The sequence below is a fragment of the Panthera onca genome, chromosome A1 (genome assembly GCF_046562875.1).
Source record: "Panthera onca isolate mPanOnc1 chromosome A1, mPanOnc1 haplotype 2, whole genome shotgun sequence".
In the NCBI taxonomy this organism is placed as follows: Eukaryota; Metazoa; Chordata; class Mammalia; order Carnivora; family Felidae; genus Panthera; species Panthera onca.
This window is the reverse complement of record NC_138339.1, coordinates 122,871,254-122,889,401: the sequence shown is the minus strand read 5'-3', so window position 1 is coordinate 122,889,401 and position 18,148 is coordinate 122,871,254. Positions and strand designations below refer to the sequence as shown.

At 39.8% G+C, this 18,148-nt stretch overlaps 1 long non-coding RNA gene across 1 annotated transcript in view; it reads right to left on the bottom strand.

Moving 5' to 3' along the window:
* Positions 1–18,148, bottom strand: part of LOC132681470 (uncharacterized) — a 30,931-nt gene that overhangs the window by 6,527 nt on the left and 6,256 nt on the right. Inside the window, exon 2 of the long non-coding RNA XR_009611072.3 lies at positions 1,321–1,378. This is a non-coding gene — a long non-coding RNA (uncharacterized LOC132681470). The remainder of the gene's footprint in view (positions 1–1,320; positions 1,379–18,148) is intronic.

The window sequence follows — 18,148 nt, the reverse complement described above, 5'->3', positions numbered from 1 at the left end:
CTTGAGTTCATCCATGTGGGACTTGAACTCACTAACGGTGAGATCATGACCTGAGTCAAAGTGAGATGTATAATGACTGAACCACACAGGTGCCTGGCTCTTCTAAATGTTTTTTTAAAAAGGCTCCTAACATTACAGCCTGAGTACCTATTGATTGAGAGAAATATATACCAAAAGTATAATTTAAACTTAGATAGTTATGTATTTTACTCATTTCAGCAGCATCTACATAATGTTGAAAACATCTTTATTTAGACTTATTTAAACATTCAACAAATACTTATTGAACATCAGCAATGTCTTGTCAGATAAAATTTCTAACATCATGGAGTTTGTACTGAAAGACAGAAATAACAAACAAAAAATAACATTATCTGGGATAATGACAAGTACACTGAAGAAAATCAGTAATATGATAGGGACTGGGAGAAGTTTACTAGAGATGGATGCTCAAGGGAGGCCTTTCTGAGTAGGTGATCTTTAAGCTGGCACCTGCATGACAAGGAACCAACTAAATTATCATCTGCCTGCAGCCAAGACATGGTAAACAGAGACATGAATTTAAGTGTCCTACAGTCCCCAGATTGGGAACCACTGTCATAAGGGGAAGACTATGAGGTGAGCTCTGGCTTCAGATGTAGCCCTTAGCTTGCTCAGTCCAGGCCATGTGAGCCTGAAACATTCCTTTCCTGGCTCTAACCCACAGTCTTCAGTTTTCTGTCAGTAAAATCGGGCCACAGTCCTGATTCTAGGGTGCTATAAGGGTTAATTGATGCCTATAACATTTTTAAGATGTTTAGATGAAAAACTCAGGGCTGTATGGAGGGTTATTAGAGCCTCCCTAGCCCCAGGGAAAATCTCTCCATATCAGTAACATAGGTCCTCTCTTCTCTAGTCTGTAGCTGTGGGACAATGACTTTCACACTTCTGTGGGTATTAGGTTGTTATAATGTGAATTCCTTGGGCTCTTGGCCTGAGGTTCTGATTTTCCCTGAGGTTCTGTGTCCTTCTGTCCCCTTTGTCCAGGACCTCATGTTTCCCAACACTCTAGATTTGTCTTTGCAAATGGACCAGAGTATGTACTTGTCCATATATACTGTGGTCAGAGACATCTTAGGTCATTTTTCCTAAGAGCAATCAAGAGGAGACATTGGGGAAGGCAGGAATGTGTCTGTATCTACTTCTCAAATGTAGACCGATATTAGGAGGAGGATTAGGAGAAAACTTTGAATAAGGGAGGAACTGCCGACTGGTCAAAAATGAGAAAAGGTGAGTACAAGGAAAATAATCCTGGTGTGAGGCCAGTTCACTGCTTCTTACCTCTTTTCCTGGTGCTGAATTCCACTATAGGAGCTGTCCAGGAGTTGACAACAAATTCCTTCAACAAATACATATATATTAAATGTCTATTATATGCCAGGCAATGTAGTCTATTGTATTACTAGGTGTAGGAATTCAATGTGAAATAAGATCTCTGCTTTCCTGGACCTTCCATTCTAGTAGGGGGAGGCAGCAAATAAATAAATACAATGATATATATGTAAGACTATTTCAGACAGTGGTAAGTACAATAATACAAGATAACATAATAAAGAGGGAGAGTTTGGCGAGTGACTGTCTTAGATTGGGGGTTAGTAAGGGCCTCTCTGAGAAGATAACATTTGAGCAGAGACCTGAATGACGAGAAGTCAGCCTTGGGAATAGGGGAGAGGGAGTGGAGGGAAAGAAAGCATTTTTTGGCCAAGGTAATGTCAGTGTAAAGGCCCTCAGGCAGGAAGAGCTTCAGAATGTTTGAGAAGGCCCACAGAGCTAGAGTGGAGGAGTGAGGGAGAGAACAGGGGAAGGTGAGGTTGGAAAAGATGAGGGTCAGTGTGGTAGGCTACATAATGAATACTTTGAAAGAGGCAATATAGATGAGGCCTTGTCCCTTTGGGTAAGAATAGTAGAGGCCAACCTAGAACAGCCAAAACAATCTTGAAAATGAAGAACCAAGTTATAGGACTCACAACCTCTGATTTTCAAAATTACTTCAAAGCTCCTATAATCAAGACAGTGTGGTACTTGCATAAGGAAATACATACAGGATTGACAGTCTAGGAACACACACTCACACTTACGGTCAATCAATTTTTGATGAGAATGCCAAGACAACTCAATGGTGAAAAAAATAGTCTTTTCAACAAATGGTTCTGGGAAAACTGGATATCTCCATGCAAAAGAAAGAAGTTGGACGCCTGCCTCATACCATATGCAATAACTAACTCAAAATGCATCAAAAACTTAAATATAAGAGCTAAAACCATCTCTTCTTAGAAGAAAATAAGCCTTAATCCTCATGACCTTGGACTTGGCAATGGTTTCTTAGAATTATACCAAAGCACAAGGAACAAAATAAAAAAATAAATTAGACCTCATAAAAATTTTAAAACTTCTATCCTCCAAATGGCACTATCTAGAAAGTGAAAACAACCAGCAGAATGGGAGAAAATACATGTAATTATACATCTGATAAGGGACCTGTATCTAGAATATATTAAGAACTCTTACAACTCAATAACAAGAAGACAAATAACTCAATTTAAAAATAGGCAAGGGAAGGGGCACCTGGGGAGGCTAGGTGGTTGAGTGTCGGACTCTTGTTTTCGGCTCAGGTCATGATCCCAGGGTCATGGGATTGAGCCCTGTGTAAGGTTCCATACTGAGCATGGAGCCTGCTTAGGATTCTCTTTCTCTCCTTCACTGGCGCATGCTCTCTCTCAAAAAAAAAAAAAAAAAAAAAAAATCCCAAAACAAAATAAAACAAAAACAAAGGAAGGGGCATCTGGCTGGCTTAATCAGTGGATCATGCGACTTTTGATCTTAGGGTGGTGAGTTTGAGCCCCACATTAGGTGAAGCACTTACTAAAAAAAAAAAATAGACAAGGCCTCCAAATAAACATTTATCTAAAGAATATATAATAATGGGAGGACCTGGCTGGCTTAGTCAGAAGAGTGGGATCATTTGACTTTGTGGTCATGAGTTTGACCCCATGTTGGGTATAGAGATTACTTAAAAACAAACAAACAAACAAACAAACAAACTAGGGGTGCCTGGGTGACTCAGTCAGTTGAGTGTCTGACTTCGCCTCAGGTAATGATCTCATAGTTCCTGAGTTCAAGCCCCACATTGGCTGGCGGCTGTCAGCACAGATCCTGCTTCAGATCCTCTGTCCCCATGTCTCTCTGCCCCTCCTCTGCGTGCGTTCTCTCTCAAAAATGAATAAACATATATAAACATAAATAAGTAAACTGAAAAAATAAAGAAGATATACAAATGGACAATAAGCACATGAAAAGATGCTCAACATCATTAGCGATTAGGAAAATGTAAATCAAAATCACAATGAGATACTGTTCACACACATTAGGATGGCTATAAATAACAAGTATTGGTGAGGATGCAGAGAAGTTGGAACCCTCACACATCACTGGTGGGAATGTAAAATGATGCAGCAGCCCTGAAAATAGTTTGTGTCCTTCTAAAAGTTAAATATAGAATCATCATATGATCTAGCAATCCCACTCCTAGATATATACCCAAAAGATTTAAAAGCAGGGACGCAAACAGATACTTTGTACCAATGTTCATAGCAGCATTATTCACAATAGTCAAAAGGTGAAAACAACTCTGATGACTCAACAACGCAAAGTGATGAATAAACAAAATGTGTTATATCCATACAGTGGAATATAATTCAGCAATAAAATGTAATGAAACACTGATACACGCTACAACATTGATGAACTTTGAAAACATCATTCTAAGTGAAAGAAACTAGTCACAAAGGACTACATGTTGTATGATTCCATTTATGTTAACTATCCAGAATAGGCAAATCTATAAAGATAGAAATTAGACTATTGGTTGCCAAAGGTTTGGCACCTGGGAGGGAAGGGGTGGGGAGGTTAAAGGTAATGGCTAAGGAGTATAGGACTTATTTTTAGGGCTGATGAAAATGTTCCAGAATAGATGTGATGGTTGTACAACTCTGTGAATACAATAAGAGCCACAAAATTATGTGGTCTGTAAATTATATTTCAATAAATCTATTTAAAAAAATAAAAAGAAGGGTGCCTGGGTGCCTCAATTGGTTAAGCATCTGACTTGGCTGAGGTCATGATCTCGTGGTTCATGAGTTTGAGCCCTACGTAGGGCTCTGTGCTGACAGCTCAGAGCCTGGAGCCTGCTTTGAATTTTGTGTCTCCCTCACCCTCTACCCCTCCCCTGCTCATGCTCTGTGTCTCTCTCAAAAATAAATAAACATTAAAAATAAAAAAAATAATAATAAAAAGAATGGTAGGGGCCAGAGCCTGGTATCTAATTAGCAGGGTCACAACAGGGAGGCTGAAAACCTCTAGGGCCTCCAAGACCAAAGGAATTACCAAGGCTGGGCAAGAACTGGGGGAATTCTCCAATACCGACTCCAGGAACCTAACAGTTAAGTGAACCCAAGGGAAGAACCACAGTCTTGGGAGACTTCTTCAGGTTGTTTTTAGAGACCTGTGTTTGTTCATCTCCTGCGAATATATCCGTGTCCAAAGGGGAAAATGTATAATGATGCAAACTAGAGCTGTGCTCTCTTTCTAGATTCTCTGCTCTTCTCAATGATAATATATTAATGCCAGAGTCCTTAGCTCCAGCCTGACCTATCTTCTCTTTATTAATAACCACAGGATCATAGAGCTGGAAGATCATCTCCTCTTAAAGATGCAGAACTGAGGGTTCAGAGGAGAGTTACCTGCTTGATCACACAGCCAGTAAACAGCATAGAGGGGACTCAAATTACGGTGAAACACCTTACCCCTAAATTCCCCATCCTAGTGACTAAATCCCTAATGAATCAGTAATAGCCTAAGGAAGGACAGCTGTCAGGCCAAGGGGAAGGGATGGATGGTAGGAGAGCAAGGGAGAGGTGCGGGTGGATGTGGAGGTGGAAAGTGACATACGTGGCAAAGTAGTTGTTATTACGCTGCTTTACATTTTTTTCTCTTTAAGTTTGATTTCTTTCCATATTTGTCTATTCTTTAAAAAAAATTTTTTTAACGTTCATTTATTTTTGAGACAGAGACAGACAGAGCATGAATGGGGGAGGGGAAGAGAGAGAGGGAGACACAGAATCGGAAGCAGGCTCCAAGCTCTGAGCTGTCAGCCCAGAGCCCGAGGCGAGGCTCGAACTCACAGACAGCGAGATCGTGACCTGAGCTGAAGTCGGAGGCTTAACCGACTGAGCCACCCACGCGCCCCGTCCATATTTGTCTATTCTAATTAACCATATGGGGCTGTGGCCTGGAAGAATTGTTGGTTCTTAAAACTCATTGAAGGGCTTAGGTCATTTTAAGAAATGGGCCAGCACAGGAGGAAGGAAATACAAGTATCACTGTTCTAGGAGATGTCCCTGGCTCTTCCCAGTTCCTGCTATTGAGCCCAAGTGGACCAGTTGTGGCCCCTTACAGCTTGTCCCTACCATTTAACTTCAGGTTTTCTAAATAAACTCCTCATGGCTGGGAAGGTCCCTGTCGTCTGCCCTATCTAGTCTCTCTCTTCACCCTATGCAGACAAAGTTTTATCTGGAGACTTAGAAAGAGAGAGAAGCAGGGAAAGGAGTATCTTTTCCCTTTCATAGATTCACATCAGAGATGCCCAGAGCACATTCAGAGCTCTTGCTCCCAAGCTTTGACTGCTGAGTTAAAGACGAGAGTTGGCTGAGTAAGGAAAGACTGAAAACCCAGCAGAGACTTCATAGATCATCTCCTCCATCCTTCTGCCTCCACTGCAAGCGCTATATAGTACTGCAGCAGTCCTGAAACTTTCTGGTTTCATAACCCCTGTACACTCTTAAAAATTATTAAAGACCTACAGTTCTTTTATTTATTATTAAAGACCCAAAGAGCTCTTGTTTCTTTATTTTTTTAATTTTTATAATATTGATTGTACTTTTTTTTTTTTTAAGAGAAAGAGAGAGTGTGTGAGCAGGGGAGGGGGCAGAGAGAGAGGGAGAAAGAGAATCTTAAGCAGGCTCCACATTCAGCGTGGAGCCCGACCCGGGTCTCGATCCCATGACCCTGGGATCATGACCTGAGCTGAAATCAAGAGTTGGATGCTCAACCGACGGAGCCCTTGTTTATAGAGCATCCTGAGCTCTTGTTTATATATGTGGGTTTTATCTATTAGTGTTTAGTGTATTGGAAATTAAAACAGGAATTTACAAAACTCTATAAGTTTAATTCATAAATGTGAACATAAGTAACATATTTTTATGAAAAAAATCTATTTTTTGAAGAAAAATTTAGTAAGAGTTAATTTTTAATGTGTGACTTAATAAAAGACGGATGGATTGTCCATCCTATCAACTTCAAAATTCAGTCAACTGCAATTAGTATTTTGGTTGAAGAATATGAAGAAAATCTGGACTCACATGGATATGTAGTTGGAAAGGGAGGAATATTTTAATTTTTTTTTCAGATAATTGCAGTTATTATCTTTACTACCACACGAAAATGCAACAACTGTTAGTTTTCTAAAGGTTGAAATCATAACTATAAAATTTTCATACTCTGTTACATTAAAATCCACTAGCCTAGCTTTGAATGTTGTTTTATTCATTCACGGTTTTATAACATCATGTATTGGTCATTTGGGAAATACAGTTCACTGAGTTATGCAGCTCTTGCAAATACTGACACATTTTATTATATAATGTCAAAATAATATCAGAGAATACATTTTGCAATATCATCTCCTATCTCACCAAAAAAGTCTTTAAGTTTTGGGAAACTGTCAACCAATAACAGTGGATGCAACTTTCCAAAATCCGCATTTATGCCCCAAAACTTGAATTTTATATTTGGAAACAATATACTGTCAGCTGTTTTCCTTCAAATGGCAGGCTCCAGAAAATGTCTGCCAAATACACCAGTCTGAATTACCAAAATTTATGTCAGTCATACTTTAAAGTAAAAATGATGTTCCATGAAAAAATGGTTAGTTCAGCTTACAACAAAAATAGTTGCATGAGTGTTTTCCCTGGAGACAACCAATGTTCAGCAGAAGTGCTCTATGTATACTTCTCATTTCCTCAAATAGAATATTAAAATACATGTAATGAAAAGCTGAGATTTAATTAATAAAATTAATTTTTACTTCTTCATTAAGGACTTTTTAAAAATGTTTAAATATTTATTTTGAGAGAGAGAGCGCATGTGCAAGCAGGGGAGAGGCAGCAAGAGAGAATCCCAAGCAGGCTCCTCACTCAGCACAGAGCCCAACGCCAGGCTCAATCTCACAAACCATGAGATCATGACCTGAGCTGAAATCAGGAGTCAGATGCTCAACTGACTGAGCCACCTAGGTTCCCTTGCATGTCTCTTACTTTAAATTTTTTTAAATGTTTATTTATTTTTGAGAGAGAGAGAGAAACAGAATGCGAACAGGGGAAGGGCAGAGAGAGAGGGAGACACAGAATCTGAAGCAGGCTCCAGGCTCTGAGCTGTCAGCACAGAGCCCGAGGCGGGGCTCGAACCCACGAACAGCGAGATCATGACCTGAGCCGAAGTTGGACGTGCTTAACTGACTGAACCACCCAGGTGTCCCTGCACGTCTCTCACTTTAAATCAAAAGCTAGAAACAATTAAGCTTAGTGAGGAAGGCATGTTGAAAATCAAGATGGGCAAAGTAAATTGAAAACCTTCTGTAAAGGATTCACATTCTAGATGCCATTAAGAACATTCGGGATTCAAGGGCACTTGGATGGCTCAGTCAAGGGTCCAACTCTTCATTTCAGCTCAGGTCATGATCTCACAGTTTGTGAGATTGAGCCTTGGGTCAGACTCTGTGCTGACAGCCTGCTTGGGATTCTCTCTCTCCTCTCTCTCTGCCCAGCCCCCATGTGCATCAGTGCTCTTTTTCTTTCTCAAAATAAATAAATAAACTTAAAAAAAAAAGAACATTCGGGATTCAAACCACCAACATTAACAGGAATTTGGAAGAAGTTGATTCTAACCCTCATAGACGACCTTGAGGGATTCCAGACTTCAATGGAGGATGTAACTGCAGATGTGATGGCAATAGCAAGAAAAATAGAGTTAGAAGTGAAGCCTGAAGATATGACTGAACTGCCACAATTTCATGATAAAACCTTAATGGATGAGAACTTGCTTCCTCTGGATGAGCAAAGAAAATAATTTCTTAAAATGCAATCTACTCCCAGTGAAGATGCTGTGAAGATTGTTGAAATGACAATAAAGGATTTAGAATATTACATAAACTTAGTTGATAAAGCAGCAGCAGGGCTTGAAAGCATTGACTCCAATTTTTTTTTTAAGATTTAATTTTTGGGGCACCTGGGTGGCTCAGTTGGTTGGGTCAACATCGGATCCGACTCGATTTCAGCTCAAGTCATGATCTTGCAGATCATGGGATCAAGTCCCTCACTGGGCTCAGTGCTGACAGCGTGGAGCCTGCTTGGGATTCTCTTTCCTCTCTCTCTGCCTCTCTCCCTGGCTCAGGTGCTCTCTCATAATAAATAAATAAGCATTTTAAAAAGATTTTATTTTATTTTATTTTAAAACATTTCTATGTTTGTTTTTGAGAGCGAGAGAGACAGAGAGAGACAGCGCATCAGTGGGGAAGGGGCAGAGGGAGAGGGAGACAGAATCCGAAGCAGGCTCCAGGATCCGAGCTGTCAGCACAGACCCCGACATGGGGCTTGAACCCATGAACCACGAGATTATGACCTGAGCCGAAGTCAAATGCTTAACTGAGCCACCCAGGTGCCCCCCAAAAAGATTTTAATTTTTAGTAATCTCCGCACCCAGCATGGGGCTCGAACTCTCAACCTTGAGATCCAGAGTCGCATGCTCTATCAACTGAGCCAGGCAGACACCCAGGACTGACTCTAATTTTGAAAAAAGCTCTACTGTGAGTAAAATGCTGTCAAGCAACATCGCATGCTACAGAAAAATCGTTCACAGAAAGGAAAGTCCTTCGATGAGAAAAACTTCATTGTTGTCTTGTTTTAAGAAATGGCCACAACCGCCTGAACCTTCAGCAACCACCATGTTGATCAGTTAGGAGCCATCAGCATCAAGGCAAGACCCTCTACCAGGAAAAAAAAAAAAGATGACCTGCTAAAAGCTCAGATGATGGTTAGCATTTTATAGCTGTTCCTCTACTTATTAAACACTTATTGATGGACAAATGTAAGGTTTCTGTGAACATCTTCACACACGTATTTCTGAGCTCATGTGTGAGTGTCTCCAATTCTCCCAGAATTGGAAGTGGATTTTGCTAGATTAAAGGGTATGTGCATTTAAAAATTTGAAGGCAACTCCAAACTGATTTCCTAAAGATGTTATCAATTTACAATCCTGCTAATGGCATATGAGAGGACAACAGGGAACTTGTGAGAATAATTGTTGGGCATGAGATGATCAGGGTCTGCAAAGTGGTCTCACCAGTGCTCTTGAGGGTTTTAAAATATTTGAGTCCTGGGGCGCCTGGGTGGCTCAGTCGGTCAAGATCTGACTCTTTTTTTTTTTTAATTTTGTTTTTTATTTTTTAAAATTTACATCCAAATTAGTTAGCATATAGTGCAACAATGATTTCAGGAGTAGATTCCTTAGTGCCCCTTGCCCATTTAGTCCATCCCCCCTCCCACAACCCCTTCAGTAACCCTCAGTTTGTTCTCCATGTTTATGAGTCTCTTCTGTTTTGTCCCCCTTCTTATTTTTATATGGTTTTTGTTTCCCTTCCCTATGTTCATCTGTTTTGTCTCTTAAAGTCCTCATATGAGTGAAGTCATATGATTTTTGTCTTTCTCTAATTTCACTTAGTATAATACCCTCCAGTTCTATCCATGTAGTTGCAAATGGCAAGATTTCATTCTTTTTGATTGCTGAGTAATACTCCATTATATAGATATACCACATCTTCTTTATCCATTCATCCATTGATGGACATTTGGGCTCTTTCCATACTTTGGCTATTGTTGATAGTGCTGCTATAAACATGGGGGTGCATGTGTCCCTTTGAAATAGCACACCTGTATCCCTTGGATAAATGCCTAGTAGTGCAATTGCTGGGTCGTGGGGTAGTTCTATTTTAGTGTTTTGAGGAACCTCCATACTGTTTTCCAGAGTGGCTGCACCAGCTTGCATTCCCAAGCGTCTGACTCTTGATTTCAGTTCAGGTCATGATCTCAAAGTTCATGGGTTTGAGCCCCGTGTCCAGCTACCTGCTGACAGTGTGGAGCCTGCTTGAGATTCTCTCTCTCTCTCTCTCTCTCTCTCTCTCTCTCTCTGCTCCTCCCCTGATCATGTGTTCTCTCTCTCTCCCAAAATAAACTAAAAAAAATTAAAAAATATATTTCACAGTCCTTCAGTTATTCTCTAGGAATTCTAATATCCTTATGAAATCCCTAGTACACAGAACAGTATTGCTGCTTCCTTTGGACACTATTATGGCTCAATCTTGGTTAAAAATCCTTCCAGCTTAAGGGCAGAGGCACTAGGACAGTTTAGGGCTTTAACCAAATCCCAGAGGCCATTGACAGGCTTGCCCATTTCTCAGACATTTGCCCTACATAACTCTTGTAAGGGTGAAGCAATCCTATTCAAATGACAAACATTTTTCATCTACTAAATCTAAGCTGGAACAGTCCAACCCTGGCTGTTTTTTTCTCTTTTGTCACCAGTGGTGCCAATGCCAGAGTTAAAGAGGTCCTTCTAGGCGAAAAGTTTCAGGGTAGAGTCTTGACCACAATTTTTCTTACAGCTTCTGTGAGCTTGTACTAGGCTCATGTTTCAGCTAGACTGTCTATAGTCCTCTTGGGGCCACAGCAAACACCATGCCACTTCCTTGGGGAAGAACATCTGGGAGGTGGCACTGTTACCTGCCCTGCAGGTGAACGCCATGCTGCGTCTCTTGCTTTATAGGCCTGCCTTGATGAGCAAGGGGTGTGGTTAACGAAGGTGAGTTCAAACACTCCAAAAGAGTCTCTAAGATCAGCCTTCAGAGTGACTCAGTTCTCACTTATAAGCCAAAATTGCTCTCCGAGTAGGAACCCCAGGCTTGCTCTCTTCTCACTTTGGTAAGCAATGCAATGATGTACTTCTGATTCTGACAGGAAACATCAGAAGGTGATGGATGGAAACGTCCCCTTAGAGATTTTTCCAGGAGGTATTGACTCTAATACACAGTTCTCCAGTTTCTTCTTTATTAAACAGGTAGTATGAAGCCTAGAGGACTCCTCAAGGGCCCTTCTGATTCAAAAGTACTGACTCACTATGAGGCAGACCACCATGACCTGGAAGATAAGCTGAGTCTTGATGTGGGGGTTTCTAAATAACTATTATCTTATCAGGAAAGTGCTCAGACAATGAGATTCTAAATTTTCACCAGTCCTGGAACCTTCTAGAGTCTGTGGCAGAATGCCACGGTACCTGCCAAGGAGAGCTTCTAGAGAAGGTAGGTGTGGCTGCCCAAGTTGCAGTGTAGAAGAGGACATATGAAACAAGGTGTTTGGAGTAGTCAGCCTTGGGTCTCCCATATGTGTGGAATTGCAGAGGTAGGGCCTTCACTGTAATGCACTTGGTAAGCTTCTGGGTTTCTTCAAAGGATCTGTGATTGCAGGTTGTTAGTAGCCTGTTCTTGTCAAATGAGCTTGTGCAACTGCGGATCAAGGTATCTGGGATGAGGGCCTACACACTTGCTGATACTTATTCATCAGTGTGATTCTTGGGCTTCCCTTTTAATTACTCCCGAGGGGTGGAGGAAAACACACAGAATTGCTGCTAGTACTCAGATTTTAAGTATGCATCTTTCTGTGGAGGCAGTACCCAAAATATATTCACCAAGGATTCACCTGGTGGAAAAGTGACTTAATCTTCATTGCTAACATGACCTTTTTGCAGAGTGATGTTTTTTTAATGAAAACCAAAGCTACAACTCAACATCTTTTAAAAATTCGTTCCCAGTTCCTTATTGCCAATAAGTATCCCAATTTGATGAATCCTCTGATTTTACACCTATAGTGATTTTTTCTTACAACCTTTATTTTTTTTCTGATCACCAGAGTAATACATTACTTATAGAAAAATTGGAAACATAAATAAATAAAAATAACCCACTATTCCACCATCCACAGATAATCTGTCTGACATATGTTATTTTTTTTTTATTTTAATTTTTTAAATTTAATCTCTATACCCAACATGGGGCTCAAACTCATGACCCTGAGATCAAGGGTCACATACTGTTCCAACTAAGTCAGTCAGGTGCCCCTGATATTTGTCATTTTGAGGTATGTCATTTTCTATTCACTGTAGTGTATTGAGAATATATATACATCTTGTCTTATAACCTTATTTTTTATTTAACATAATATGAACTTCATTTTTTTTTGAAGTTTATTTATTTTTGAGAGAGCATGAGTCGGGGAGGGGCATTGAGAGAGGGGTACAGAGGATCTGAATCAGGCTCTGCACTGACAGCAGAAAGCCAGATGCGGGACTCAAACCCAGTAACCTGAGATCATGACCTAAGCCAAAGTCTGACACTCAACTGACTGAGCCACCCAGGCACCCCTGTGAACTTCATTTTTTTCTATACAATAATTTTGTTCCTATGTCTGATTAAACCTTTTTTTTTTTTTAAGATTTTGATTTTTGGGGGCACCTGGGTGGTTCAGTCAGTTAAGCATCTGACTCTTGATCTCAGAGCAGGTCTTGATCTCAGTGTCGTGAGTTCAAGCCCCACACTGGACTCCACAATGGGTGAGATGCCTACTTAAAAAAAAAAAAGATCGGGGCACCTGGGTGGTTCAGTCAGTTAAGCGTCCCACTTCGGCTCGGGTCATGATCTCACAATTTGTGATTTCGAGCCCCATATTGGGCTCTCTGTTGTCAGTATGGAGCCCGCTTTGTATCCTTTGTCCCCTTCTCTGCTCTTCCCCTGCTCGCATGTGTGTGCATTCTCTCTCAAAAATAAATAAGCATTTAAAAAAATTTTTTTTTAGATTTATTTATTTTGGAGACAGAAACAGAGCACGAGTTGGGGAGGGGCAGAGAGAGAGGGAGAGGGAGACACAGAATCGGAAGCAGGCTCCAGGCTCCGAGCCGTCAGCACAGAGCCCAACGTGGGGCCGAACCCAGCAACCGTGACATCATGACCTGAGCCGAAGAAGATGCCCAACCGACTGAGCCACCCAGGTGCCCCAATAAGCATTTTTTAAAAAGATTCAAAAAAAGATTTTATTTTCAAGTGATCTCTACATCCAGCATGGGGCTTGATCTCACAACCCCAAGATCAAGAGTCATACCATCTATTGACTGAGCCACACAAGTGACCCAACTCATAAACATAAATTCCTAGACTCATAAACAAAAATTCCTAGAAGTCCAAAGGAATAAGCATGTTAAAAATGCTCACAAGAGGGGCCCCTGGGTGGCTCAGTCGGTTAAGCGGCTGACTTCGACTCAGGTCATGATCTTGCAGTTCGTGAGTTCAAGACCCATGTCGGGCTCTGTGCCAACAGCTCAGAGCCTAGAGCCTGCTTCGGATTCTGTGTCTCCCTCTCTCTCTGTACCAACTCCCACTCTCTCTCTCTCTCAAAAATAACCATTTTAAAAAATTGAAAAAGGGGCACCTGGGTGGCTCAGTTGGTTAAGCGTCCAACTTCGGCTAAGGTCATGATCTCACGGTTCAGGGGTTTGAGTCCCATGTTGGGCTCTGTGCTGGCAGCTCAGAGCCTGGAGCCTGCTTTGGATTCTGTGTCTCCCTCTCTCTCTTCCCCTCCCCTGCTCATGCTCTGTCTCTCTCTCTCAAAAATAAACATTAAAAAAAATTATAAAAAATTTTTAAAAATGCTCACAAGAGAGCAGATCTTAAAAGTTCTCAACACAAGAAGAAAAAATTGTAACTATGTGAGGTAATGTATGTTAACTAAATTTATTGTGGTAATCATTTTGCAATATATATGTATATCGAATCATTATATTGTATACCTTAAATTAATACAATGTTATAGATCAATTATATCTCAGCAAAACTGGAAAAAATAAAAATAAAAAAATTAAATTTTAGAATAGTGTTAGATTTATAGAAAAGCTGGAAAGACAGTATAGTTGCCACATAGCCAGTCTCCAATCTCCTCTATACTAATATCTTAGTATCTTATATTAGTATGGTACATGTGTTGCAATTAATAAACCAACATTGATATAATATTAGCTAATTAATACATAGTTACTAAGATCCATAATTTATTCAAGTTTATTTTGGGTTTATCTCATGTCCTTTTCCTGTTCCAGTATTCCATCCAGGATACTACACTACATTTAGTTATCATGTCTCCTTAGGTTCCCCTTGACCATGACAGTTTCTCAGACTTTTGCATGTAGTATCAAGGGTATATACTATCAACAGGAGTTATCACTGATGATGTTAATCTTGACAACCTGGCTGAGGTAGTGTTTGTCAGGTTTCTCCACAATCAAGTCACTTGTCCCTCTCCCATTTCCATATTTTACTCTTTGGAAGGATATCACTATGCACAGCCCAAATGTAAGGAGAGGGAAGCTAATGCTTCACCTCCTCAAGGGTAGAGTTTCTTTTTTTTTTTTTTTTTTTTTTTTTAATTTTTTTTTTAATGTTTATTTATTTTTGAGACAGAGAGAGACAGAGCATGAACAGGGGAGGGTCAGAGAGAGAGGGAGACACAGAATCTGAAACAGGCTCCGGGCTCCGAGCTGTCAGCACAGAGCCCGACGCGGGGCTCGAACTCACGGAACGCGAGATCATGACCCGGGCTGAAGTCGGACGCTCAACCGACTGAGCCACCCAGGCGCCCCTCAAGGGTAGAGTTTCTACATCAATTTGGATTTCTTCTGCATGGAAAACTTACCTATTGTCCCATTTATTTATTTATTCATTCAAACATTTATTTACCCATATGGACTCAAGGACATTTATTTTATACTTTGGGCTATAATTCAATATTATTTATTTGCTCAAATTTTTCCAGCTTTGGCCATTGGGAATTGTTTCAGTTAGCTCCTATTATCTCTTTGAAATACCCTCATTATTGTGTGTGTGTGTGTATGTGTGCGCTCACACGTGCGCGCATGCATGTTTAGTAATTTCTTACTTTCTGGCACTCTAAGATGTTCCAGGTTCATCATGTATATTTCCTGTCCCAGTCCCAGATTCAGTCCCAGTCCTAGATTTCTCCAAGGAGTCTGGTTCCTCTCATTGGAGAATGTTATTAAAAGCCAAGATGTGGGTGCAAGGTGTGCATGTTGCTACTGGAATATCATTTCTAGGTCCTCTGTGCTGACAGACCAAGAAAAAATATGTGTGTATACTAACTTGTGTATATGCACATACCTATACATATTCCTACATGTATCCACTTGTAATTATATTAAACTAACTAGAAGTTCTGATGTCTCCAACTCTAATCCATTACCACATAGATCATTCTAGCTTCCTCCCCTTGCTTATCTGTAATCACCCACTCCACAGTGAGAAACAGAAACTGCCAGCCATTTACATAATTGTTCAATTCCAATACACATATATGGTTTTAGAAATGTTTGTTAACGCACATCCCCAGGGGAAAATACCTTAATCAACTATTGTACATTGCTTATGTGCTGTTCCTTTTGCCTTTAGAGTGACAACTGCTTTCCAAACTTACATAGGTCAGTTGCTTTTTCTTTCACTCCCTTCACTGAAGTTGTTTCACACATTTGTAATACAATTATATATATTTTTGTCATCATCTGCATTCCATTCTAACATATCCTGACCTACTAAACAAATGAAAACATTTTTTCACACATTAAAGTTCACTCTTGGGGTGCATGGCTGACTCAGTTGGTAGAGCATAAGATTCTTGATCTCAGGGTCATGAGTTCAAGCCCCACATTGGGTATGGAGACTATTTAAAATAAAAGTAAAAAAATTAAAAAGTTCACTCTTTGTACTATGAAGTCTATGAGTTTTGACAAATACATAGTGTCACATATCCACTATTATAATTCCGTACAAAATACAGTATCATACAGAATGTTACCAATCTGAAAGTCCCTGTTCTTCACCTGTTCAACCCTTCCCCCACTCCAATCCCTGGCAGTCATAGATCTGTTTACCATCTCCACAGTTTTGCCTTTTCCAGAATGTCATATAGATTCATTCAGTATGCAGCCTTTTTAGACTGGCTTCTTTTGCCTAGCAATATGTATTTAAAATTCATCTATGTCTTTGCATAGTTTGATAGTTCATTTGTTTTTATTACTCAACAATCTTCCATTGTATGGTGATAACACAGTTTGTTTATTCATTCACTTATCAAAGGATACCTTGGTTGCTTCCACATCTTGGTGATTGTGAATAAAACTGCTATAAACATTCACATGCAGAATTTTATGTGGATAGGTTTTCCACTCAGTGGGTAAATACCCAGGATTGCAACTATGGATTACACGGCAAGACTACGTTTAGCTTTGTAAGAAACTTCCAAACTTTCTTTGAAAGTGGTTGTACCATTTTCATTCTTACTAGCAGTGAGTGAGTTCTTTTAGCTTTGCATCCTCACCAACAATTGGTATTGTCAGTTATTTGGATTTTAGCCATTCTAATAGATGGAAATAAAAACTTAAAGAAAGGATCTTTGGGGCGCCTGGGTGGCTCAGTTGGTTAAGCGTCTGACTTCGGCTCAGGTCATGATCTCATAGTCCGTGAGTTCAAGCCCCACGTCGGGCTCTGTGCTGACAGCTCAGAGCCTGGAGCCTGCTTTGGATTCTGTGTCTCCCTCTCTCTCTGCCCCTCCCCTGCTCATGCTCTGTCTCTCTCTTTCTCAAAAATAAATTTTTAAAAAACATTTAAAAATTTTTTTTAAAAAAAAGGATCTTTTAAAAAATTTTTGTTTAGTGAACTCTGTCCAGAATACACCTGGAACTCACTGATACCAAGAGTTGCATGCTCTACCAACTGAGCCAGGTGTCTGTAAAGAAAGGATCTTGATACCTAATGCCACATTTCTCTTCAGAACGTTTGTATCAATTTTTCTGGAGTAACTTTGTTTTTATACTACTGCTCCCCACATTTATCAGGCACCAAGTCATGCTGATTTTTTACGATTGCTGATAGTACATTTTACTTAACCTGACAGTCACTACCCTGATCCAGGCCTTCATGATCTCACACCTGGACTAAGCACAACAGCAAGACTGCTCATTTCCCAGACTCCAGCATTTCCTCGTTCTGACAAAACCCATGCAATGCAGCCAAAATAAAACAAAATTGTAATCGTCCCTTAACTTTTATCTTGATAACTTTGCTTTTCAAGAACAATGGTATGTGGCCTATTGAACCAAATTTAAAGCACTGAGTCCAGTATTTAAGATTTCTTTAACCGACTTTCTCTTTAATCCCCATTTTGAGTTCTCTGTATGGTGCAAGTTAGTCGTTTTACCATCCTGACATACAATTTGAAGACTTTTACTTCTTTGTGATCATTCCCATCATTTCTTTCCATTTGGGATGCTCTACCTCCTTTATTTCCCTGTCATTATCCTAGCTCAAAATGGTCATAATCAAGCTTTTTCCTAAATAAACTTACTCCATGTTAATTTATCTTTTACTTCCTATCTATTCAACACTATAAAATAGTTTGTTATACTGTCTTGAATGTCTTTCTGTTCTCTATTATTCCATGTGCATTTTATCTACTTAACCATCAGTCAATAAGTATATATGCATCAGCACAGATGAAAGGAAATACATTAAATCTTCTTTTTCTTTTATGTTTTCTCTAAAGCACTTGGCACAGTGCCCTGCAAATAGCAGGAGTTGAATAAATGTTGGTTGAATGAACAGATGAGAACATTGCACAATGTGATATAGGTTTATTTAATTTAAATATTTAATTTTTTATTACACAAAAAACATGTTAACTATGGAAAAACTAAAAAAAAAAAAAAGCCTGTAAAATGCAAACATTCAAAAAAGAAAAAGAATTTATAAATCTTTGTATAATTCCATTACCCAGAGATAATTACTATTAACCTTGGTTTTGTATGTAAATGACCATATTTTTTCTATGCGTGC